At 58.5% G+C, this 26,045-nt stretch overlaps 1 protein-coding gene and 1 non-coding gene across 3 annotated transcripts in view; both read right to left on the bottom strand.

The window, feature by feature from the left end:
- Positions 1 to 26,045, bottom strand: part of SHANK2 (SH3 and multiple ankyrin repeat domains 2) — a 431,931-nt gene that overhangs the window by 47,536 nt on the left and 358,350 nt on the right. The window lies entirely within an intron of this gene.
- On the bottom strand, positions 19,430 to 19,579 carry LOC124506618 (U12 minor spliceosomal RNA). Its single transcript, XR_006960853.1, has one exon. It is a non-coding gene; the product is annotated as a U12 minor spliceosomal RNA (small nuclear RNA).

Consider the following 26,045-nt stretch of genomic DNA (forward strand, 5'->3'; position numbering starts at 1 on the left):
CCCGGGAGACAAACGCAGTGTTTCCGGAGCGCCTTCGAGTGTCGAGTGGTAGGGTCTGCACTGAAGCCCAGGTAGAAGAGGGGCTCCCCAGGGAGGCCGGGGGGGGGGCTGCAGCCCAGCGCGAAGAGGGGCTCCCCAGGGAGGCCGGGGGGGGGGCTGCAGCCCAGCGCGAAGAGGGGCTCCCCAGGGAGGCTGCGGATGGGGAGGGGGCTGCGGCAGGCTGCTCATTGTCTTCTCCACTTCTTCCCCACCGGCTCCCAGGCCCGGGGCTTCCGGCTTCTGGCTTGAGATATCTGTCCCCCAGGGGCCTAGAGTGGCAGGACGGCCAGGACCCTGGCTGGTAGCTGGCCTCCCGTTCTCCCGTCCCACCGCAGTCCTGATGCCGTTTAGCGCAGCAACACCCCCAGGTTCTAAAATGAATAATTTCCTGGCTTCTCTTGAAACCGCGGGGGGATGCATAGTATGGTCCTAGCCAATGGGACGCAGGTGCAGATCTGCTGGGAATTTCCAGGAAAGTTTGGCTTTTCTAGTACAGGTGCCAATCTGCCACTTCCTTTGGCCTTCTTGCCTGGAATGTGGATGCTAACAGCTGGAACGCCAGCAGCCGTCTTGTGACAGCGAGGTGATGGCCAAGAGAATTTAAGCTCTCGTGTCCTTGACCTGTTGAATCAATGCCTTCAACTCTCCACCTTCCGATTTAAAGACCGAATAACCTCCAAGTTGTTTCAAAGCTGCTGTTTACTTTGGTGGTCTTTACTCCCTAATTGATAAACTTGGGAAAGGGTCGTCCAACTCAGAGGTTCCAGGTTCCCATGCCCGTGGGTGCTGCTCTGTTGTATCATTATGCCCACAGCTCTCATGAGAAGTCAGAAGGATCGATCAGTGACAGACCCCGGCTCTTTGGGAAGGCTGGGTCCTCCTCTCCTCTCCTCAGCTGAGAGAAAAAACCCTGCCCTCCGGGACAGGACCGACCGCTCTCCACACCTCTCTCCTCAGGGCCCTGTGCAGGCACAGTTCCCTTCTCCACGGCCCCCAGCATGTGGCTGGCCCCGGGCACGTCATGCCGAACACATCTGCTGAGTGGGTGCCGGCTGGCCCAGGGGGTCCCGCTTGCAGCTTGGTACAGGGGACACGCACCTAAGAGATGCGTCCGGGCGGCCTGGGGACAGGGGAGGTGAGGAGGGTGGCCGGGCAGCGGGGCAGAGGCACTGGTGAGTCGTGTGCTGGGGAAAGCCGGAGATGGAGGGAGGGAGCAGTGAGGGCTGCGGGAGGCTGCTGGCCAGACCGGGACGGTTCCGGGGCAGAGAGACGGCAGAGTGGGTGAGGAGGGGCCCCAGGAGGGAGAGGGGAGCTAGGATGATTGCAGTCGTCCAGGGTCCAGGGGAGGAAAGTGGTGCCGGCTCCTGAGCCCGGATCTCTCCTCCCCCAGCCGGCAGAGTGCGCCCCACCTGTTCCCTGAGCGCCCCTCCCTCCACGGGAGCCCCTGCGGGGGTCTGGTCTCCCGATGACACCCACAATTTAGGCCTGATGGACCAAGGAGGGCTTGGTGTCCCGCCGAAAGCCATGTCCGTGCCCGAACCCTAGACACCTGTGAATGTGACCGTATTTGGAAGGATGGTCTTTGCAGATGTAACTAAGATAAGGATCTCAAGACGCGATGACCCTGGATTTAGGGCGGGCCTGGGGTCCCAAGACAGGTGTCCTTGAGACAGCGGAGGGGAGAACGCACGGAGCGGGGAGGCCACGTGAAGGCGGAGGCAGAGACCAGAGGGACGCGGCCAGCAGCCAGGAACGCAGGCCTGGAGCCCCGGACGAGGAGGGTAGGAGCCTCGGGGTGGGGGTGGGGGGGGGCGCGGCCCTGCTCACATCCTGATTTCAGCCCCGTGATAACTGCGTTGGGACTCGCGGCTTCCAGAACCACGGGAGAATAAATTCGTGTCGTTCCAAGCCCCCTGGCTCGTGGTGCTTTGCGGCGGCCACCCCGGAACACGCACACACTTCTGCTGCTGATGCTGCGTGGCCGGCCTTGCCTCCGTCCCCAGGGGCGCCTTGGTGGCAGGGACCAGGTGGGTGTAGGGCTGGGCGGCCGTCCTCGGCCCTGCGCCTAGGAGCCACTGCTCGGGGCACCCAGGTCGGTCACCTGCCCGGCTGGACCGTGCGTTTACAGGTAGATGGGGGGCTCCGGGACCCCCTGACGGGGTGTCCAAAAATTGGACTGCATGAAACCCAACCCCCACTCAGCCACCTGGTCCTGGTCCAGCATCAGGAGAGCAGGGTCCATGAATGTGGGAGAGTGGGGGGGTTGGTGCACCACCCACACACGGCCCACCAGCCCCACGGGGCCCCTGGGTACGTGCACCCTCCAGACGTCCTCTATTCCTTCCCTGGGCGGCTCGGTGGCTACCTGAGCCTTCGTCCCGAGGGGCTGGGCCCAGGACGCCAAGGGGAGCAAAGCCGCCCACCCGGGCCCCTTCTGGATGGCACGTGGGGCCTCTGTGCCAGGCTCAGGATGGGGCAAAGGGAGAGTGGCTTCTGGGGGAGCCGTCCTGGCCCTGAGCCGATGCTAAGGAGGTGGCTCCCTGCTGTCCTCTAAGATGATCAGTGCCCTGGCCTTGGTCAGTGCTGAGTCGGGACAGAAAGAGGAAGCTGGGGGACTTTCCTTTTCGTTAAAAACATTTTAAGTTTATTTATTTTGGGAGGGAGAGGGAGAGGGAGACAGGGGAGGGGCAGAGAGCGAGGGAGCGAGAATCCCAAGCGGGCCCTGTGCTGTCAGCACAGAGCCCAACGTGGGGCTTGATCTCACGAACTGCGAGGCCACGACCAAAATCAAGAGTTGGACGCTTAACTGACTGAGCCACCCAGGCGCCCCCGGGGTGACATTTCTAGAGCAAGAAACAAACGGGGAAGCGGGAAGCCAGGCCACTTGTGTTCCGGGGACGACGGAGGGGCCCCTTGGGGATGAGACCAGATGGCCCCGAGTCAGAGCAAGCCCCCTGGGCACAGCCAGCCTCCAGGGAAAAGCCCAACTCTGGAGCAGAAAGGCAGAGCTCACGACGGGGACACGAGTGGCCACGTGTCCGAGCGTGGGGACCACCCTGGGCGCCGGCTCAGGGCCCCCCGCCCCCCGCAGAGAATCACTGGTCCCTCGGTCCAGAAGAGCCCGTCGGCGAGGAAGTTCCCGAGCCAGCCAGCTGGTGCCACAAAAGCCCTGAGCTGGCAGGACAGGCCCGTCTCGTCCTCGGGGCCCGTGCCCCCTTGTTCTATACCCAGTGCTGACGGCGTGGCTCACGGCGAGGACGGCGCCACACAGGGCAGACCTGAGGGCTCAGAGCACAGAAGGTGGGACCACAGCGCCCCCCGGAGCCCCGACCCCGTAGGCCGGTTTCCCGTGGGGGGGGTCCGGGCTTCCCGCGGCCACCGTCACGAAACACACAGAAACGAGCCGTCTCAGTCCGCGGGCCGGGCGTCCCAAATCAAGGAGCTAGCTCCTGCTGGGGGCCGAGGCGGAGTCTGTCCCGGGCCCTCCCCGGCTTCTGGCGGTTTGCTGACCATCTGCGGGGCCCCTCCCCCATCTCTGCTCCCACGTTCACACGGTGTCTCCCTGCCTGCCGCCTGCCTGGGTCCAAGCTCCCTTTTTTACAGGAACATCGGTCACCGGACCGAGGCCGCCCCCCCCCCCCCGGCCCCGGGAAGACCCCATCTTAACCACTCACATCTGTGGAGACCCTAATTCCAAATAAGGTCACATTCTGAGGCCCGGAGGGGTTAGGACTTCGATGTACGAATTCGGGGGGACGTAATTCAGCTCACAAGAGTGAGGAGGCAGACAGGCTCGTCTTGCAGGCCTCCCTGCGAGGGCGGGCCGGTCTCGTCCGTCTTGGCGAGGACGAGAGTGAGGCCAGCCAGGGGGTCCCCGGGGAGGAACGGAGTCGGGGCCCATCCTGCCGCTTCCAGACCGAGCACCGCACCCTCTTCTGCGAGGTCAGGGCGAGCAGGACGATGCCGATCCGAACGCCCCGTTACAGGGCTGTGTTGCGCCCACGTGAGAACCCGGGCGAGGTGCCCACCGCGGTATCCGGCACGCGTCCGACGGCCGGGAGCCGTGGCCTCGTGATTGGTACCAAGAGGAAAAGCCAACACGGCAGAGACCTCCAGACGTTCTCGGTCACCCCTCCGGAGGCACCCCGGGGCCGGCTCGGTGATCTCTTATTTTGAGTGGCGGCAAAAGGCGTGTAACACGGAATGGACCGCTTTAGCCACGTTCGGATGCGTCGCTCTGTGGCGTTACGTATGTCCACGTGGCGGTGAGACAGAAATCCAGGGTGGTCCATCTTCCCAGGCTGAAGCCCCGTGAACGCCAGCGCACACGCCCTCCCCCCGCCGCAGCGCCCACCGTCCTGCTCTCTGTCCACGCGTGTGACTCCCGTCGGGCCCTCGCGGAAGTGGGAGGGTGCGGCCCGCGTCCCCGCGTGTCTGGCCCGTGTCCCTCAGCGTCCCGCCTTCGGGTCCGTCCTGCTGCAGCAGGTGCGAGCATCCCCTTCCTTTTAAGGGCCGAGTACTGTCCCACCGCGTGGACGAACCGCATTTTGTTCGGTGCCCGCCCGCCCGCCATCGGGGTTCCTCTTCATCCGAGGGCATCTCTCTCTCCACTCAGCCGGACCGCAGCCTCCGCGTCTCCTGCTCCATCGGCCAAGGGGGAAGGGCATGATCGACACCTCTCGTCCCAGGCCAACCGTCCTCAGCTTCGTAAGAAGCAAAACCCAAAAGCGGGCGGGTGGAGGCTGCGGAGGTCGGCCTGGCGGCTCCACAGGGCGCCCTCCCGACCCGGCCAGCTCTGCGCTCCAGGGGGCGGGTGGTGGGCCCGGGTCAGCTGACGCCCAGTTCTGCAGGGCGCGGCGGGCTAGGCCCGAGAGGCGCCCCGGGCTGGCGGGCGCCGACGGCCGGAGCGAGGCTCTGGGACCGGTTTGTAGTCCCAGGCGGTGGTTTTCGGCGGGTGATGGTGCCTTCACCCCAGAGCCCTTGAGCAAGGTCTGGAGGCATTTTGGTTGTCACAGCTGGACCGACCTCCCACGGTGCGCCCGGAGCCCCACAAGGGGGGACGGTCTGGCCCCAGCCGTCACTGTGCTGAGGGCGGCCTCGGCAGGAGGGACCGGCAGTGAGGACAGGCTGTCGCGCACCCTGCCGACGGTGCCTAGAAGGGATTTACCGCCCAGGATCCGTCCAGCTCCTCCGCGCAAGGGCCACTGAGTCCCTGGGTGCATCACAGCGGCCTGCCGGGCGATTCTGAGCGCCGACCGTATGCCTCGTCTGAGGGGAGAGGCGGGGGCGGGGAGATGACGAACCCGCTAGGCAGGGAGTTGAACAGTGGTCTGCTAAAGGGGATGTCCGCGTCCTAAGCCCTGTGACCTGCGGCTGTGACCTTATCTGGAAACGGGGTCTTCGCGGATGCGGTAACGTTCAAGATCTCACGATGAGCTCGTCCCGGATGACCTGGGGGGGCCCTATTCAGCTGACAGGTAGGAGAAGACACACAGGGAGGAGCTGCGTGAGGACACACGAGCCTTCGGGGGTCAGAGGGAGCGAGGCCGGGTCCTCCTGCAGAGCCTCTGGAGGGGGCTGGGCCCCGCGGACGCCTTGATCTCACAGCCTGGCTCCAGGGCTGGGAGGGAAGAAGTTCCTGTTGTCTGAAGCCCCCGGCTGGGGGCCCCGCGTGGCAGCAAGCAGCTCCGGGAGGCTGGTGCAGTCGGCACTCAGCCCTGCCTCCGGGGCCTCGGTCCCGCAGGGCTCCTGACCCTCGCGGCTCCGTCAGCGTGCGGACAGCGCTCTGGGCGCCAGGGGAGCCGAGACGCTGACCGGGCTTCCCCGGGAGCGCCCGAGGATGGCCGGCCAATCCATTCCGGTAACGGGTGCCAGGCTGGCGGACGGGACTGGGGGGCGGCGGGGGGCTGGCGGGCGACCAGAACCCACGACCGTCCCAGCGGGGTGCCGGCTGGCCGACTGTTCGTTCAGAGGGCACCCTGTTTGGGAAAGGCACCAGAGAGCCACGTGCCCAATTTGGTGTCGATGGAAGGCGACTGGCCAACGAGTGTCTGTTTGGCCAGACAGCTCCCTGAAAGGGCAAGAAACAAGCCCGTCGGGAGATCTGGTCTCGCCACCCACCCCTCTGCACCTCTTCCAGGCGTGGGGTGCCCAGGATCAAACCCCTGCTCCCCACGGCCAGCAGAGAGGCCGTGATACAGTCCCACACCTCGGTGTCCTCGTCTGTAACACGGGGCCCCCCGCTCAGAGCTGCGTGAGGGTAAAAGGGGCCCCGGAGGTGGGCTTCTCACTTGAGGGACCTTCCTGTGCCAACCGGTAACGACTGCCGTTCGTTATGGTCTGAACGTTCGTGACCCCCTCCTCCAGATTCTGATGTTCCAGCCTGACCCCCAGTGGGATGGTATTCGGGGGTGGGGCCTTTGGGAGGCAGGGAGGGTCAGGTGAGGTCATGGGGGAGCGGTCCCCGCCTGACGGGACTGGCGCCCTTGCACGAAGAGACGCCGGAGAGCGGGCTCTCTCTGTGCCACACGGGCGCACAGCCAGAGGCGGCCATCTGTGACCCAGGAGGGGCCCTCGGCAGAGCAAGGGCAGGGGGGAGCCACTGGGTCAGGGCGGTCCTGGGACCGGGAGCAGGGCCACCACTCTGCAGTGACTTGGCTGTTGCTTTCAATGGGAGACAAAAGCAGGTAGGAAGCCCGGCCATCCGCCCCCATGACCTGGAGTCCTGTCTCACCGCCACGGGGAAGGGCAATGTCGACCTGCCCTCAGCTTGTCGGGCAACAAAGGAGTGAATGTGTCAGGGGCCACCCCAAGACCCTGCCCGGATTCTGAGTCAAGAAGGGACCCCGCAAGGTGCAAGGTGAGGGGAGCTTGTGGCGCCCCCACGGGCGAGGCTCCGGCTCGGGCTCCACTGTCCACGTCCCCGTCCAGGAGCCCTTTGGGGACGGCGACCTTCAGAGCCAATGGACGCGACGGAGAGCAGAGTCAGGGGCGCCGCAGGGGTGGTGGGGCCGGGGGCTTGCCCAGGGCAAGCAGAGCCCGAGTGCACGCCCCTGGACCGTACTGGTTCTCGGTGGGTGACCACGGCCCCTGCACGGCGGCCGCATCTCTTTCCGCCTGAGACGTGCGTGGACGCGGCTTCCGCAGCTGCTGAGCGCGCTGTCTGAGCCACTGGTCTGGCTGGTCCAGGTCCGCCCGGCGTGGCCAGTCAGCTTCTGTAGGTGCGCGTCTCCTCCTCACGAGCTGGCGAGCCCGCTGCCCGACCCCCACTTGTGCGTCGGGTGGTCCGGCCTCCGCGTGCCCGCGGCCTCCGCTCGCTGCCCCTCTCCTCTGAGGGCATCTACCTTAAGCTCACCGCAGGAACCGGAGTCTGACCTCTGTGCCTCGGTTTCCCCACCTGAGCACAGCCTAGCGACTGGGTTGACTTCTCAGGGCTGTCGGTGTGATTAGATGGGGTCGCGCTTGTACCCCGTTAGCACGGTGCCTGGCACGTGACAGGTGCTCAATCAACAGTGAGCATTTCTTGTTCTGTGTGTGTGTGTGTGTGTGTGTTTGACAGCAAATATGTCATTCCAACACCGATTCTCCGGTCTCCCACGCCAGCTGGGGGTCCCACAGTCCGTTCTGGTCGGCGCGGACCCATGTGGCGGGAGCTCGGTCCTGCGTGACGGCTCCTCTCCGTTTGTGCCATCCAAGTCCAGGCCACGCGTACTTTGACCCACCCTGCCCGGCTATGAACCGGGGGTTCCCACGATCTCCTTTTCCAGTTGGGTAATTTGCTAGGACATCTCACAAAACCCAGGAAAGTGCTTTCCTTACGCTCATCAGTCTATTATCAAGGGTACGGCTCCGGAGCCGCCCGACGGAAGAGACGCGAGGGGCGGAGTAGGGGGGCGCCGGAGCTCCTCGCGCCTCTGCGGGTCCTCCAACCCCAATCTCTCCCGGCCCCGCTGTCCAGATCACTGGACTCCCTTCCCCCTTGCCAGCTCCCGCGGGGGGGTGGGTACGGGGGCGGGGCTGACAGCTCTGACCCTCTCATCGTAAGATCCCTGCTTACTCCGGTGGCCACCCATCCTGAAGCTGTCTTGGGTCCCCCATGAGCCATCTCACTGGCGAACAAGAGACAGTAACTTCCAAGCGGTTTAGGGACTCAGGGCCAGGAGCTGATGCTTATTAACAGCCTATTTGTTTGTATTTATCATGCCACGGCTCTCGGCTGCCCCGATGCCCTGCTCGCTGCGGCCTTTCCTCTAGCACGAGCCCCTCCCTGCACTCCTTCGGGGGGCCGTGCGGACCTTGCGGGCCCAGGACCTCGGCCGTGGGCTTGCTGCCTTGCTTGCGCGCGGTGTGCACGCTCCCCCCCCCCCCCCCCCCCCGCGCCCTCTAGCTGCCGACCTTCTGGGCGGAATCCTGCCCCTGCCCGTTCTACGCCCACCACTGGCACGTGGGCCTGGCTGGAGCGGGTGTCTGAGAATTACCCTTACTTCTCAGGCTTCAGGGAGGGCCGGAGCCACTTGGAAAAGAAAAATAACTCCCAGTTTGCAGAACTGACTTGAAAGACTGAGCGCTTGTTCTAGGCAGCTGGTTTCCGAGCGCGAATTCCTCTGCGGCAGCGATCCTGGGTCCCCGAGATGCTGGAAGCCCACGATCACATGCAAATAGTTCAGAAGCTGCGGTCAAGTCCCTGGAAACCCAGGTCCGAGCTCCGTGGCGACAGAGTGAAGACAAATTCATTATCAGCTCAGGCCAGAGCTGGAAATGCCGATGCCTCCTGCCAGGGTCCCCCCTGCAGCGCGGCCGGCGGGAGCCTCCTCGGGGCCCGGTCCCGGGAGCCACGTGTGCGCCATCCCTGGTCAGATGTTCCTGGACCCCCGTCCTCTCGGGCGACCCTCCCTCCAGCGGATGGCAGGGGGGTGCCCTCACCACTCGGGCTTCCCGTCTGAAATCGCTGCTCCGGATTTTCACATAAAACGACAATCTTCCTGAACAAAGTCTTAGACGCAGGTAGGGACACACAACCATTTCTAGCAATCGGTTGCCAAACCTCCCTTCCTCCTGGGACCACCCCTCATTCCAGGTCTGTGTGGGGAGGTTTCTGCTTCCAGGACCCCCGGCCTGTGTCCTGCCTCCTTCCTTCCGCCCACTTCCCTGGCCTTGCTCTCCTGGCTGCCGAACCCCCCTCTCACGACAGCACTTGGTGACGCCGGGGGGTGGGGTGGCTGGGCACCAGGAGGCTGTCCTTGGGTCCTGCTTTGGAAGCCCACTCTTTGCAATGCCCGTTTGCACATGTGTCCCTGTCCCTGAGGGAGGGCACCGAGTCTCAGGCAGGTCGTCGAGGGCTCGGGGTGTGGTCTGCAGGGGAGGCTTGTGTGTGCTGGGATCGGGGGCCCCTGTGGGTTGAACGGTGCTCCCCCAAAAGGATGTGTCCACATTCTAACTCCTGGAACCTGTGAATGTGACCTTATTTGGAAACAGGGTCTCTGCAGATGTGATTCAGTTAAGCTGGGGCCATCAGGAAAAGCCCTAATCCAATGACGTGTCTCTTCTAAAACGGGGGAGATCTGGACCTACCTCCAGGGGAGGGGCCGTGTGAAGACAGAGGCGGAGCCAGGAGGGACACGGCCACCAGCCCAGGGGCGCCTGGAGCTCCAGAAGCTGAAGGCGGCAGGAAGGACCCTCCCCTCGCGCCTTCAAGGGAGCACAGCCCTGCCCACGCCTTGATTTTGGACTTCCGGCCTCCAGGCTGTGGGAGAACAAACTTCTGTGTTAGCCACACAGTGGGTGGCGCTCTGAGGCGGCCGCCCCAGGAAGCAAACCCCAGGTGCATCCGTGCCCCAAGAGACGGCCCGACGTGCTAACACCCACACCCGCCCGCAGGGGTCGGGGGCCACGGTCTGGCTTACGGAACTTCTCGGCCCAGACTTCAGACCAGCGAGCCCTCAAGGGGCCCCGACGCGGTTTAGGGCCTCGACGCACAGGTGGGGCAGGCACGGCGGCTCTGGGGGGAGTGGCCGGGGAACGCCAGAGCCCCGCTCCTTACTGCTACTTTCTTCGGCTTCTCCCACCAAGCCCGCCACCGTGCGCACCCCCTTCATGGGTACAGCCTGACACTGGGGACCTGATGGCCCAGGACGGCACCCCAGCCGGGATGCGTCTGCAGACACGGGAGCCCCGATCCACCCCTCACCCACCTCCTGATGGCGCCTGCAGATTATATCCGTGAGACCGTACTGGCCGTCTGCCCACCGAGACCCCGGAACACAGGTCCACAAAATCGCAAATAGGAAGATACAAGAGTATCATCTGTCCCCAGCGGCATTCACGCCGTCCGTCACTCGCCCGAGTGGAGGCTCACGCGACGGGCAGCCAAGGGTGGAAACGCTGGCTGTGTTTAGAGGAAGGACCCAGCAAAGCGTAGAGAAACGGGCACCAGTGACCAGAAAGGCAGCGTTTGCCAAAGTCTAAGCATCCCCCCCGTCCCTCCCGCCTGTGGTGGCCACGAGCCGTTGCGCGGAGCCACCTGCTCTGGCCCACCCTCCCTGCGTGAGAGGGTCTCGGGCCTTCCTTAGTCGAAATGGCACGGGGTGGGGGTTCTAGGAGGGGCTAGTGTGTTCCCAGAAGCACCACTAGGAGGGGCCGTGTGGCCTGGCTGCGGGGTCGGGGGGGGGGCGGGGCTGGCTGCTCCATCGCCCCTCCCCGAGAGGGACCCCAGCCCAGCAGCGGGGTCCCTGTGCGGCTGTCCAGGGCCCAGCGTGGCTGCGGGACGGCGCTGAGCATTTGAGGAGGCCTTGCTGGTGTCGCAGAGACCCCGTGGCCCCGGAGAATCCCGGGGAAAGAGGCCCCACAAGGAAGACTGTGGCTCCGGGGAGCCTCGGGGCAAGCCCAGCAGGTGCAGAAAAGCACACCTCCTTCTGTCCTGGGCACCTGGGTCGACTCGGGCGCTCGGCCTGAGCCCTGGAGGGGCTACCAATGGGAGTCCCGGCACCTGTGCCCCCATGACCCACCCCCATCGGTCAGGGATGTCGTAGGCAGGACCTGGAAGGGTGTGGGTGCCCGGGGAACATCTGCGGACAGTGAAGGAGGGAGGGATCCGCCACTCAGGGCCATAAGCACATGCGTGTGGACACCAGTCCGTGCGCCACAGGACCCTGGGAAGGGTGATGCGGTCTGGGAGGGTCCCAGAGGGCCTGGGGTGGGTGGAGGAGAGGCCTCGAAAGCCAGCTCCCCTTCCTGCCCCCGCCCTCCCAGACCTCGGTCTCCGAGGACATTCACTGTGTCTCCAAATGCCTCGCTTCTGGGGGGGGCTCAGCCCTCCCCTCCCGAGGCCGCCTGCCTCTGCCTTCGTTGATGTTCTCAAGTGCACGGACCCCACATCCCCACTCGGCTCCCTAAGCGGAGTCTGGTTCACACCCACTCATATGGTCATCCTCAGCCTCTCCCACCCCCGCCGGACGGCCAGGCCGACCCTGAAGAACGCAGGTCGGCGGCGGGAGGTCGGCATGGCCTCCTGTTTTAAATTTGTGGACGCCATTCCCGAAGACTCATAATCCATCCGGCTACTGTACCTGACTTTGGTCTGAAACATCTGGGTGATAGGATAGTAATCGTGTCTCCACAGTGTAACTCTCCCCACCTTTATCATTTGGGTACCAAGGACCCTGGTTTTGGCCCCGTTGCTTGGGTTCCATATATGTTATTATTTTTTTTACACTGACTCGGGGTCTTCCGTACTCAATACCCTCCCCGAAGCCCAGCAGGAATAGAGCCACGGTTTTATGACCATGCGATAAAGTGAACCCGTGCCATCAAAGTGGAGACGCGGACCCTTCCCTCCCTGCATCACCTGTGAGCCACAGGGGCACGTGGCCCCTACTGGGGACACGTCACCTTCTCTCCTCCTCCCGACCCCTGGCGTGTCGGAACTCTGAATTCTCCCGCTAAAAGCGTGAACACATAGGAACACTGGCCTGGGGCCCCCGAGTCGGTGCCGCCTGGAGGCTGGGGGCCGGCGGGGCGACCCTGAGGGACTGCCCCCCTCGACTCACCACACTCATGCTGTGCACCTTCCCAGCCTAAGACACGGAGGGGAACTGAGGGTGCGTGGGCTTCTCCCCTCCCAGGGTCTGCGCGCTTTCCTGGGGACAGCATGCAAACCTGAAGAGCACCGAGATACTCCCACGTGGCTTCTGAGCTCACAGGTAGCCACTAGAAGCCCAATGAAAGGGAGACCGCAGGGGGTCCTTGAGGAGGCGGGCCTTGACTTTGGTTTTGAAGGATAACATGACCAGGATATGTGAGGGTGGGAGGGCAAAGACGGGGCAGTGACGGGGACGCTGAGGGCCTTTCAAGGGCACGGGCTTTCTGGCCGGGAAAGACGCACAGACAAGGGGGCAGTGAGCTGGCCCTTCCAGGGAGGAGGGGATCCAGTAGAACCCGCTGGGAGCTTCTCTGGCCCGGGCCAGGCCGCAGGAGGTCTGCCCTGGGTTCTGGCCCAGGGGAGCCCTGAGAAGGCATCACGGATCGGCCGGTCTCCCAGCTGAGAGCACGTGTGGGCCCCTCCTGGAGGGAGCGTGGGTTGAGGCTCAGGCTTTAACACCAAGCTTGGGAGATTTATAGCTCCATTTAGCTCATACATGTCCCACATCACGACGAGTAATTTACTGAGTGCTTTAACTCAAAGCCAACAACTGAAAAATTAATCCCCAAAGCAAACGATTAACTCTCAAAGGGGATGGGATGCCTCATTTCTGCGGCACCGGCCCCCAGGCTCTCATCTGGAAGGCTGCTTGCTACTTTCCACCCGGTCCCACGTGGGGAGAGGCTGAGCTTGGGCAGACAGTGGGTCACCTTGGGCTCATCCTGGGTGTTAATTAAACCTGTGGCCCAAAGGTCCTCTCCTGGAGGAGTGCCCAGAGAACGGACGCCACCCATAATGTAATATGCGCAGGGCCAGCCCAGTCCAGCGGGAATGCAGCGTTTCTCTAACACATGAGGGTGTTCGTGCAGACGGTGAGCTGGGGTCTATCTGACCTCTCCTTGGACTCAGTTCCAACAATCTCTGTGTGAGTTCGCTCTGGCAGCATAACACAGTCCCATAGTCGGGGCTCGCACCACAGGATGCATTGTCTCCCGGTCCTGGAGGCCGGAGCCCGAGGTCCAGGCGTGGGCGGGGCCGGGTCCTCCTGAGGCCTCTCTCCTTGTGTGTGGACGGACGTCCTCTCCCAGTGGCCCCATGGGGTCATCACTCCGTGCACGTCTGAGTTCTAATCCCCTCTTCTTACAAGGACCCCGTGCACTTTGGATCGGACCCTCCCCTAGTGACCTCACTTTACCTTAATCACCTCCTCCAACGCCCCACCTCCAGATGGCCTCAGATCACATTCTGAGCTGGTAGGGGTCAAGACTCCAGCATATGAATTCTGGGGACCCAACTCAGCCCATGACAGTCTCCAACAATACGTTCCCTTCCCAGCTGCTGGCCCAGACTCCTCTCCTGACTCGTTGTTGGCGGAGGTCATGCCCACGGGACGGGTGGTGAGGGGCAGGGAGCCAGGGTCAGAACCCCAGATGCTCCAGTCCTTCTACAAATGACTTTGTAATCTCTGACAAGACCCCTATCTGGGGAAGCGAGAGGGTTGACCCGGGCTCCCAAAGGTCCCCTTTACCTCTACACTCTTGGGTTTCAAGTGATTAGGTGGGCTACGTGGGGTTCAAAGTCAGGATGTGTGATATATCCCTACGTTCCTTCAGCTGGCTTCCAGAACCAGTGCCCCTAACGAATGAGAGCTCAGTCCCACGGGAAGTCCCTTCTCTTCCGGGCAAAGTCCCGAGAAATGGCAGCTGGCTTCCAGGGGGCGATTCAGGGTCCTGGGCGCTGCCCTTTTCAACATGGAGCTTACGGGTTTGGGCTCATCTACATCCAGGCGCAGGGTGGATGGAGGGTGCGGAGGTGGCTCGTGGGGGTTTAGAACAGGCCACCCTCCCATTCCGTGGCCAGAGCTCAGGCACACGCACGAGCCTGAGTGCAGGGCACGGGCACCGGGGCCACGGTGTCGAGCTGCGTGCCGTACAAGAGGCCGCGAGCCCGTGTGTGGTAGGGAAGTCGCAGCTTGAGTCAAGGGAAGGACAGCCCGAAACAGCGCGGGTGGCCATTGAGAGGTTGCCCGCTGGCTGCAGGAAGTGCCCGGTGTGCGTGACAGCCGCAAAATGACCGCTCTGGGGTGGAGGCAGATGACAGCGGTGGCCCGTGGCTTGTGTGCCAGGAACTCCCGGGTCCACAGGCGCCTCCCCACAGGTGCGCGAGGAGGAGAAAACGCCAAGTCTCCATCCCCCCGTGACGTCCTCCTGATTAGACACCCGCCTCCCCGACCCGCCAGCCGCTTCTGGACATCTCACACTCTTCCCGGGACCTCGTCCCCGGCGGCGTCCGGAGGGAGTCCTCCCCACACAGGCTCCAAGGTCATGGTAACTACTGTGCGGATCCGCAGAAGGTTCTGGAGCCCCTTCCCTTCCGTACTCTCTGGGTGACAGGTTCCCTGAGACTCCCACTCTCGGCTGTAAGACCTTCGGCTGTAAGTGCCCGATCGGACTTTATTCTGAGACTTTCTATTTTGGAACACTTTTAGGTTTACAGACAGAAAAATTGAGCAGATACTACGGCAAATTCCCACACATCCCTTCCCTCCTATTATTCACACCTTGCGCTGACTGGTGTGTTACGTTTGCCACAGGTGATGAGCCAATCCTGATTATGTTCTCATGAACTGAAGCCCACAGGGCTCACGCTTCACGTACTTTCTATAGGTTTTGCCACGTATCCGACGTTACAGTGGCACACAGTAGTTTCACTGCCCTAAAACTCCCCCGTGCTCCACCTGTCCAGCCCTCTCCCCCCGCCACCCCCCGCCCTGACAACCACGGATCTTTTTACCGTCTCCACGGTTTTGCCCTTTCCAGAATGTCATATAGTTGGGACCCTCGCTCGTTCAGATTGGCTTCCTTCACAAAGCAGTATGCATTTGTGGGTTCCTCTTACGTGGGTCTTTCTGTGGCTTGCGGGCTCATTTCCTTTTATAGCCGCATAATATTGAATTGAATGGATGGACCACAGTTTGTTCGAGGGTGCTTCCACGTTTTGGCAATGATGAATAAAGCCGTTATAGACACGCATGTGGAACCTGATCATGTTTTTACAAAGCCACGACCATAAACATCTTGGCACCTGCTGCTATGACTCATAAGGACCTAACAGCTTCCATATCTCAAGGGCTCATTACATTACCAGGCATCACACCAAAAGCTTTACTCATCACTCTCCGTTTACCGAGTGCCTCCTGCAGGCAGGTCTGTCCCTGGGGCTGGGGACAGAGCCACCGACTGGTCTCAGGCTTGTGTGAATTACAGACAAAAAGCATGCAAACATACTATCCTATAGTAGTAAGTCTCCAGGTAAGGGTTAAACCCAGGCCCGTCCACCCTGAAGTCCCTGCTGCTAAGCCTGAAAGGAGAGGCTGAGAGCCTAGGGGCTCCACGTGGATACTTCTGGAAGGATGTTCCATGGCGGAGCAGAGACGAAGGAGCCCGGGGTCCAGTTAGCAGCCCTGGCTTCGAGGCCGGACGTGGTGCCAGGAGGCCCCTCAAGCTCTACACAGAGAGGCCAGGCCAGTAGCACTGAGGGTGAGGGCAGGCTCATGGTTTTCACGCTCACGCCCCCCGAGACCCCGCGCTTGGCCACCCCGCTCTCATAGCCCCTAAAGACAAGCAGAAGGCCCCACTCGGCCTGGCTCTCCTGGAGCAGAGGCCCCCCCCCCCCGGGGCTGAGATCCCCAGCGACTCCGAGGGGGCCGAGCCAGACGAGGGGGCCGAGTCCCGGTCTGAGTCACTGCTACTATTTGAACGTTTTCCCCCTTCAAAATGACAGTCTTGGCGAATATCTTAAATGCCAGTGGAGAATAAATGCCACCAGAAAGTCTGACTATCCTTCGTCTTTTAAGCAAAGAAACCGAAATGCCACCTGGAACAAGGCGAAAGCGGGAGGGGAACCCTGGGTCCACTCCCTCTGGCACTCACTGTGGGGGCGCGGCTGTCCGCCAAGTGTAGACTCCTCACCGCACACCTGGGCTGGTGGCTCGGTGCCACGGGCTCCCCCCGTGAGCCGGCATCAGGCTCACCCTGTACACGTGCCCAGCCCCGCACAGTGGGTGCCTGTCACCGCCACAGAGATGCTGGCTGGGCCGGCGTTCAGGGCTCAGCCTCGAGCTGGACGGCCTGGGTGCAAATCCCAGCCCTCCACCTTCAGCTGCGCAACCTTAACCAAATGACTCACCCTCCCTGTGCCTTGGGCGCCTCATCTGTAACAGGTGGACGTCTCAGTGCCCCCCCTCGAGGGATGCGAGGTGGCTCCATGAGAACATTCCAGAAAGAATGTAGCCCACGGCTCTGACCCCTGGAGACCTCTGAAGATCTGCTGAGAGAGAGGCTCTGTGCCAGGCACGGGGCAACCGAGCCAAATGGGACACGGCTCGTCTACCCACTGTCCCGAGAAAGAGCTGAACAGGGAGACGCAAGACCAACCAGGAGGCACCTGGTTTCACGGACGTGAGAAGAAACAGTGACACAGACACACAGCCCCTCCACCAAGCTTGGCCTCCTCGGCGCGTCTGTCCCTCTCGTGTTTTTCCCTTAAATGTAAAGGGCTCTCTCTTTTAAATCAGTTTAAGTTTATTCGTTTATTTTGAGAGCGAGAGAGACAGAGAGAGCAGGCAGGGGAGGGGCGGAGAGACAGGGAGAGAGAGAACCCCAAGCAGGCTCTGCACCGCCAGCTCTGAGCCTGACGTGGGGCTCGAACTTTCGCACCCCTGCGAGACCACGCCCTGAGCCGAGACCGAGAGTTGGGACGCTTAGCCCACCGAGCCACCCAGGCGCCCCTTTCAGTCAGTCTTGAGTTCACAGAAGAGGTGAGCACAAAGGAAGAGCTCCCGCACACGGCGCCCTTTTCCTTACGCCGAGAGTAACGCATCCGGCCGCTGCTCTGCTTGTGGCTGTTTTCGCTTAAAGCCATTTGCTTGGCAGTCGTCCCCTAGCAGGACCCCAGAGCCGCCTCGTCTTTGCAACAGCTCCGCTGCACAGCCCTGCGTGGACACCCTGTGTCTTACCGGACTAACGCCCTCCCGGGGCTGCGTGGGCGGTTTCCACGAGCTTCCACCTGGGCCAGCAGAACTGGGGGGGACGTTCCCGGAAGTGCAGAGGCGGGGGCAAAGGGTACTGGCATTTAGTGCCTTAGTAGGAAGTGAGGAGTCTCCTCCGGAAAAGACGTGTCAGCTCAGCGTCTCCCCAAAATGGAAGAGGGCGCCCCTTGCCCACCCCGCTGCTGCCCAAACGACAGACAGGTGTGACAGAGAAAGAGCCTTGAGGCAGAATGGCCGTCCCGGGGCCACTCCCACGCCGGGGTTGCCCACCAAGTGGACTGGAACGGACAGCATCCTCGTGGAGACCACTGCCCCCACTCCCTTGTAATTCTGCGTAACAGCAACAGACCGCCATGAGCAGAAAAATCTAAATACCTTCACAGTATCTTAAAAAAGTATGAAAAAGTTAGGGATAAGTCTGGCAAAAGACTGGGGAGACCTGTACACGGGAAACCTCAAAACACTGTTGAGAGACGCAGACGAGCCAACGCAATGGAGAGATTCCCTGTGGCTTTGCAGCAGATGCTCCGTGATGGCTGGGTCCAGCGGTCCACGCTCCTCAGTGGACGGGCCCAGTGTGATCCCGGCAGGCTCTTTATAGAAAATGACGAGCTGACTGCTAAATTCGTATGGAAATGCAAGCTCCCTTGGATAGCCAAAAGGTATTTTGTAAACATTTTACGTATTTATTTAGAATCCCAAGCTGCCAAGCTGTCTCTGGGTTGTCAGTGTAGAGCCTGATGCGGGGCTCGAATTCACAAACCATGAGGTCGTGACCTGAGCTGAACCAAGAGTCAGCCGCTTAACTGGTTGAGCCACCCGAGGGCCCCGAGAGAAAGAATCTTAAGCAGGCTCGATGCTACATGTGGAGCCTGATGGGGGGCTCGATCCCACAACCGCGGGATCATGACCTGAGCTGAAATCAAGAGTTGGGTGTTCAACCAACTGAGCCATCCAGGAGCCCCCAAAAAGTTTTTGAAAAAGAAGAACAAAACTGGAGGACTGACCCGATCTATTTCAAGACTTATTATGAAGACACAGTAATCAAGACAGTCGATGATGGAACAGAAGAGAGAGCTCAGAACCAGACCTGCGTGCATATGTGAACAACTGGTTTCTGACAGAGCACAAAGGGAATCTGCTGGAGAAAGGATTGGTAGCGATGTCCTGGCTCTCATTTCTGCTATGGGAGGTTGTGCCTGCCACACCCCCCTTTTATTCCCGGAGAAGCTTGGCTAGAAGTTTATCAATTTTACTGCTGTTTTCAAAGAACCGGCTTTAGGTGTCATTATATCCCCTATTATTGTTCTATTTTCTATTTCATCGATTGCTGTGATCTTCACTATTCCCCTTTTTCTCCTTATGTTGGGTTTAATTTGCTCTTTTTCTTCTAGCTTCTGAGTGGAAGCTGAGGTCATTGATTTGAGCACTTTCTTTTCTAATGGAGGCATTCAGTCCTATAAATTTCCCTTAAGGACTACTTTTGTGGTGCCCTACACACGTTGGTGGGTTGTGTTTTCATTTTCATTCAACTCAAATACTACCTAACTTCCCATTTGATTCTTACTTTGACCCATGAATTATTTAGAGCAGCATTATTTAGTGTATAAGCATTTGGGGGATTTTCCTGAGATCTTTCTCTTATCGGTTCCTAATACAATTCTACTAGGGAACAAATTTGTATGACTTGAATACTTTTGAGTTTATTGACACCTGTTTTATGACCCAGAATATGGTTTATCTCGAGGACTGTTCCAAGTGCTTTCGAAAAGAAAGCACAGAGTTCTATAGATGTCAATTAGACCAAATTGGTTGAGAGCGTTGTTCCAATTTCCTACATCCTTACTGATTTTCTGTGTACTTGCTCTATTGGCTATTGAAATAGCTGATTATAATTGTGGATCTATTTCTCTTTACAGGTCTACCAATTTTTGCTTCATGTATTTTGAAGCTCTGTTATGAGATGCGTACATGTTTATGGGTCTTATGTCCTTCTACAGAATGGACTCTTTTATCATTACGAAATTACATTCTTAAACTCTGCTAACATTTTTTTTTTTTTGAGGTGGGGTGCTGTGGGAGTTGCCAACCTCAGGTCCAAAAACCCTTCACAGTTAAGGCACTTACTTATAGGAAGCAAGCACCTTCCCAACCTCATTTTTTACATGTGCACTTGTCTATCCTTTCAGTAATCAAAGGGGGAAGAGGCAGAATGGGACTTCCAGGCATCCTGCAAAGCAGGCAGGTCACCTTAGGGATGACCTTTACCCACTCAAAAATTCGTCTCACATCAGCAGTGAGGATTTAGGTGTCACCCCAAATCATTGTGTTCCTTACTCATAAGTTTAAGGTATTCTGTTAACATCCTTTATTATGAAACCTACTTTGATACTAATATGCCCACTCAAGTTTTCTTTTGGTATAGCCTTACCACACTCTTGCTTTTTAACATACCTGTGTCTTAATGGTTAAGGTGTGCCCCTCGGAGGCGTCCTGCTTGTCATCTAACCTGATAATTCTGCCCTTTAACTGGGGCGTGTTTGCACCATTTACGTTTAATGTGATTATTGATATGGTTAGGTTTAACTTCAATCTTCTATTTTTTATTTGCCCTATATGTATTTTGTCTCCCTTTCTTTCCCTCTTTTCCTACCTTCTTTTGGGCTGAATATTTTTATGATTCCATTTTATCTCCTGTGTCACCTTATTAGCTATAATTTTTTGTTTGGTTACTTTAGCAGTTGCCCTACATATTACCTTTCCCTGTGTCATAAGCCCCAAACTACATTGTTATTATTTCTGTTTAAAGCCAATGACTTTTATTTCTTAAAAAATTTTTTTAAGCCAATGACTTTTAAAGGGATTTAAATAGTAAGCACATTTCTTTACATAGTCTTGCTGTTGCCATTTCTGGTGCCTTCCTTCCTCTGAGTATTTCCATCCAGTGTCATTCTCCTTGTACCTGAAGGAAGTCCTTCGTTCGATGTTTCTTAAAGTGCAGCCCGCCAGTGATGAAGCCTTTTAGCTTTTGCGTTTTTTAGAAGTCTTTGTTTTACCTTTGTTTTTGAAGTAGCTCTGTTTTCCTCCTCCGTTAGTACTTTAAAGACGCATCTCTGTGACTTCTCACTTGCACTGTTTCTAATGCTGGATCTGCTGTCATTCTTGTCTTTGTTCTTTGTAGGGGATGCATCTTTCCCCACTCTGCTGGCTTTTTAAAGATTTTTATCTTTGTCACTGGTTTTGAGCAATTGGAAAACTATGTGTGTTGGTGGACTTTTCTCCCCAGGGGGTCTTGAGTTTGCTCAATCTGTGAGTTCACAGTTCACTTGCAGTTTTGAAACATTTTTATCATTATTTAAATATTTTTTCTGTCTTTCTCCCCACATGAGCACCTCCACTCCAGGAACTTATACTGACATGAAGCTGACCCATAGTGCACTGATGCTCTATTGTTTTATTTCCTTAAAAATGATGGTTCCTTTTTCTCTCTGTGTCGCCCTTGGGACGGTTTCCAGCATTACTTCTTTGCGTTCACTGTCCTTTCCTTCTGCAATGTCTGATCTGCCATTAATCCCATGCTGTGTATTTTTCATTTCAGACATTGTAGTTTTCATCTCTGGAAGTTTAAATTGAGTTTTAAAATTAAAAAAAAATTAACTGTGGGGAAATACAACATAAAATTTGGCATCTTAATCATTTTTAAGTGTACAGTCCAGAGAATTTTAATTTTTTCCCCTGTCACTATTATCCTATGGAATATAGTTATAATGCTTCTTTAATATCCTTCTCTGCTAATTCTAACAACTGTGTCAATCCCTGGTCAGCTTTGACTAACTGATTTTTCTCCTATGGGTAGTGTTTTCTGCTTCTTTGCACACCTGGGAATTTCTGAGTGGATGCCACACACTGCAAATTCCACTTTGCTGGGGTGCTGAATATTTCTGTGTTCTTATAAATATTCCTGAGTTTTGTTTTGGGTGCAGCTAAGTGACCTGGAAAGGGCCTGATGTTTCAGGTCTTGGTTTTAAGATTTGTTAGGTGAGAACAGAGACATGATTAGTTTAGGGCGGATTACTCTCCAGTGTGAAGGCAGGACCCTCCTGAGTACCTTCCCAATGCTGCATGAATTTTCGGGTTTTTTTTTCTTCTTCCAGTTTGGTGGGTAGGAAGAGGCCCTGCCTCTTTATCTCGCGTGAGCTCCAGACACCGTTCTCGAACCCTTTGGGTGGTGCTTTCTCTGGCTTTTCACCGATGAGTGTGCTGGTCGGAGCTTTCCTGACTCCCTCCGCGCAGCTACTTCCTCTCTGGCACTCTGTTCTGCAAACGGTGGCTGCTGTGGGCCCCTGGGCTCTCAGCCCCACCTCTATCTGAGTATCCTTCCAGCCTGCGCCGGGCTTCTCACTCCTGGACACTCAGCGCGGGACACCAGGGCAGTCATAGGGCTTGTCTTGTGTGTTTGCATCTTTCACGGTCAAAACAAGGCCTCGTTTCACACATTTTGTCTGAGTTTTGGTCGTTTCCTGTGGAAGGCAAGTCCAGGCTCTGTTTTCCCATCACGGCCATGAACAGAAGGAGGCATTTTTTTAAAATATAATTTTAAGTTTCTTTTTTTATGGAAAATCTCAAACATAAACAAAAGTAATGAGAAGTACCACAATAAGCCCTATGACCCCTCCTGAAATTTCCACCATCATCCATTTTGGGGCACTACTCTTACTGAGACAATCTCAAACTTCCCTGCTTTTAATCCACACTACCTTGCTTCTCACGGGTGCTGACCCCAAACGGGAGTGGAGACGCAACGGCGTCCCAGGACAGTGACTATTCACTCAGGTGCCCGGGGAGGGGGGTGGCCCCCACGGCCTGAATGCCAAGACTCTCAGACTCACGCTGAAGTGTGTAATCACGCCTGACAAAGACACAGGTGGTCACCGATCTTGGAAAAGGAAGAAATGACTGGCATTCCCGAGAGACTGGGCCTCCTTTCCCACCCACCCCTCCCGCACCAGCGTTCACAGACAGCACGCACCTGGCGAGACACGAGCTCACACGGTGCTCCGAGATCACATGTGCACCACTGACAAGTAATTCATTTACTCTTCATCATAACTACTTAGCAATCTCTTCCCTATTTCCTGTTCAGAGACCTTTGGATGCATCAGTCTGAATAATTGAACAGAAAGCCTCCAGCTTCTGAAGCTTTTGAAGTCCCTCCTTAATTACCTGGACAGAAACATGCCTCTCTACTCTGCCCCACATCTGCCGAACACGATCAAAGAAACCCCACGTGGTGGTGCTTGGTTCCTTGGTTGGCCAGATGTACCATTTTCCTTCCTTGATGGTAGGATGCTTCTGGAACTTTCTCGGTAGCTGCTGAGTACCACCAGCATCATCAAGGAGTGCTGCCCTCCCACCCCGCATCAAACACTCTTGGCTGTAACTGATGAAAATGGTCCACAGCATCATCTTTTATTGGGCTGCTGTCATGGGTCGGATGGTGTGTCCCCACCCTGCCCCCTGCCCCACTGAAACCAAGTTGAAGTCCTACCCTCAGCACCTCTGCACCTGACTGTATTTGGGGGACGGCCCACCCTTACAGCCTCACGTGTCCTCACCAGAAGAGGAAACAATCTGGAAAGACAGCAGGGGTGCCCCCACACAGGGAGAAGGTCATTTGCAAGCCAGGGAGAGACGCCTTGGAGGAAACCAGCCCTTCCAGCCTCCAGGACTCTGAGCAAATGACTCTGTTGCTGAAGCCACGTGGTCTGTGGTGCTCTGCTATGGCAGCCTGAGCCGACAGGACGGGTGCTAAGCCCCGTGTCCTCCGTGGGGATGGCAGGGAGGCTCCAGATGCTGCGTGTGTGTTTTCCCCCAGGAATTTCAAATGAACCAGAGTATTCACACCAAAACACCGTGACACGGAGACAGGCCACCAAAGAGTGGGTGGTGAGTCTAGACTAGCAGCGAGCTGGGTCCAGGTAGTCGGTTTCTGGGGAACTGAAGGCTGGGGGCCCATGCACGGAGGGCTGTGAGGCCAGGGGCAGGTGGCTAGAGGATGACACCCATCCTGGCTGGCATGGTTTCTGCTCAGGGATCCGAGGAGAACTTCCCCCAGGAGGAATCTAGAAATCAGCTTCCTCCGCAGCTGCTGCTTTTTCCACCTTACCAGGAGGCTCGAGGGGGGATCCTTCCGGAGGAGAAGCTGTCTCCAGCCCCAGGGCGGATCCTACTCCCTCTTTGAAAATCCCCTGGCCCTGAGCTTCGGGAGAGGAGTCAGGAAAAGGCAGTGCCATGAAAGACACACAGAGAACCGAACTGCCTTCCCTCTCCCTTGTGTCCCCGAAAGCTCCTTGCAGGGAACTCCTCAGCTTAATAACTCAGAAAAAAACACTAAAGGCGATCCTGAAGAAGGCGCTTAATGGGTTCTCGGGGGCGGCTGGAATCCAGAGCTCCGTGGAGTCGGGGAGCTTCTCATTACGGGGAGAACCTCGGGCTGGAGAGAAAGCGTGTGAATCGCCCCAAAGCCAGCGCACGGTGGAGTATGGCCACTGCTCCCTCTGGAGGGTGACCCGGCCGGCGCCTCCCCCTGGCCTGTCCCCTTCTGCAGGGAAGCAGCGGGGTAAGGGCAGCACGGAGCCCACCAGGTGTGGCCTCTGAGACCCGTTCCTGCAGCCGCCCCACCGGAGAGCGCCGCCCCCCTCCTCCCCGTGGGGACGCGGCCCCCGCCACCCCACCCCAGCTGGTGACCTGTGACGGCGAGCGACCGCCGGCAATGGCTGCTCGGACGCACCGGGCCCCCAGGGGGCCCGCCCTCTGGCTCGGGGGGGGGGGGGGGGCAGCGCTCGCCAGGTCCCCTCTCCTGCGCCCTGGGGCGGCTGGTGGGCTGACCTGCAGAGAGACCCCCGGCAGGGAAGGCAGGACCCCCGTGTCCCGTGCGGTGTGTCTCCCCCGGTCCCACCGCCGGCCTCTCCGCCTACGCTGTCCACCGAGGGCGGGGCTTCTCTGCTCACGTGACCCCCACGGAGCTTCCGGTTTCCCGAGCCACGAGGACACGCCCTCTCCAGGCAGGGGTTGCGCCCACGTGGCCCAGCCCTGGCCAGTCGGAGCTTCCCGCTCCCCAGGCCACAGTGATTGGTTTAAGAAAGGTCATGTGACCCAAGCCAGCCCAATCAGGACCCCGCCTGGGTTTTCCGGCCGGGTCTCGGGCGCAGGTGGTCCCCGGTCATCCGAGCCGGAGGGTGTGCGAGGGGGCCGGTGGGTGTGAGGGCCGCAGGTGGGCGGGTAAGACCTGCCACGCCGGGAAAGGGGGCCCGTGAACGAGGGGGGGAAGTGGAGACCCGCGCCCGGGACCCCTGCATCCAGCCTGCATCCGGGGACCCACCCCTAAGTGTGCGATCACCGGCGCGGCGCGTGACCCGCTACTTAAACTCGGCTGTCGGGTGGGCCCTGACGGCCGCCGCTGCCTCACTGTTTTCTGACCTATAAAAGTGGCAGCGTCCTGGGGCTCCCCTGAATGCTGAGGGGGACTTCTGTCACCGGCCTTGAAAAGGCCTGCATGAAAACGGATTCCGTGGGTAGCTGTGCTGAGCCGCAGCGCCCCTGGCCCTTTGAAGCCCTTCCCTCTTTTAGATCTGGCCGGGGTTTGCGAGGGGCTCAGCGCTCCTGTCCTTGACGAGGACTTAACAAAAATTATTTTATTCCTAATGGCAGAACTTTGGGCCCCAGCACCACCCCAGGTGGCCCTGACCCCGGGAAGGGTGCTGCCTGGCTTCCTTTAGGAGCTGTGGTCAAGGACACGCCAGGGCTGCTTCTGGGGACCGGGAGCGGTCCGGCTCCGGCTCAGGTCATGATCTCACAGTTTGCGGGTTTGAGCCCCGCATCGGGATCTATGCTGACAGCACGGAGCCTGGAGCCCGCTTCGAGTTCTGTGTCTCTGTGTCTCTCCCTCTTTCTCTGCCCCTCCCTGCCCATGCTCGCTCGCTCTCTCTCTCTCTCTCTCTCTCAAAAATAAACTTAAAAAAGTTACACATTTCTTTCTACCATGTGACCCAGCCATTCCCCTTCTGAGTATTTATCCAAGAGAAACAAACACATACGTCCACACAGAGACTTGAGTGCAAACAATTTGCAGCGCGTTTCTGCAGCACCCGGAAGTGGGTTCCGTCCAATGCCCATCAGCGGGCGACTGGTTAAGCAAACTGTGGCCCAGCCAAGCCATGGAGCGTCACTCGTAAATACAGAGGAGCGATCCGTATACGCAAATCTCAAAGCAATGACTCTGAGTCAAAGGAACCAAACCAAAAAAAAAAAGAAAAAAGAGCCCAGACGGTATGATTCCCCGTTTATGTAAAGCTCCTGAAAATGCAAACTACAGGAGTAGCAGGAAGCTAGGAATGGTTGCTAAGGAAACGGGGGTGGGGAGAGCAGGAGGTGGGGGTCACGGGAACTCAGGAAACCTTCGGGGCGGTGGATGCGTCATCTTGAACCTGGTGATGGTTTCACGAGGGGACACGTGCGTCAAAACGTATAGTATCGTACAACTTAACCGTGTGAAGTTTATTGTATGTCGATTATACCTCAGTCAAGTTGTTGGAAAAAAAAGACATCATTACGCCACATCACAGACGCCACCGGAAGGGACGCCCCACGTGGGGGCAAAGTGGCTCCGGGGTGAAGACAGTCTGAGTGAGTGGGACTGGGACGCGAGAACCCTGCTCCTTGGGGCAGGGCGGGAAACCGAGCATTGCCGCTCCCGCCCTGCGCCCACACGGCAGTTCAAGAAAGACCGCTCTGCATTCTGTCTCAGCGTCTGCAAAGTGC

The sequence above is a fragment of the Lynx rufus genome, unplaced genomic scaffold, assembly GCF_022079265.1.
Source record: "Lynx rufus isolate CCGP_SWC_20201006 ecotype Redwood Valley unplaced genomic scaffold, mLynRuf1.p SCAF_9, whole genome shotgun sequence".
Lineage (NCBI taxonomy): Eukaryota > Metazoa > Chordata > Mammalia > Carnivora > Felidae > Lynx > Lynx rufus.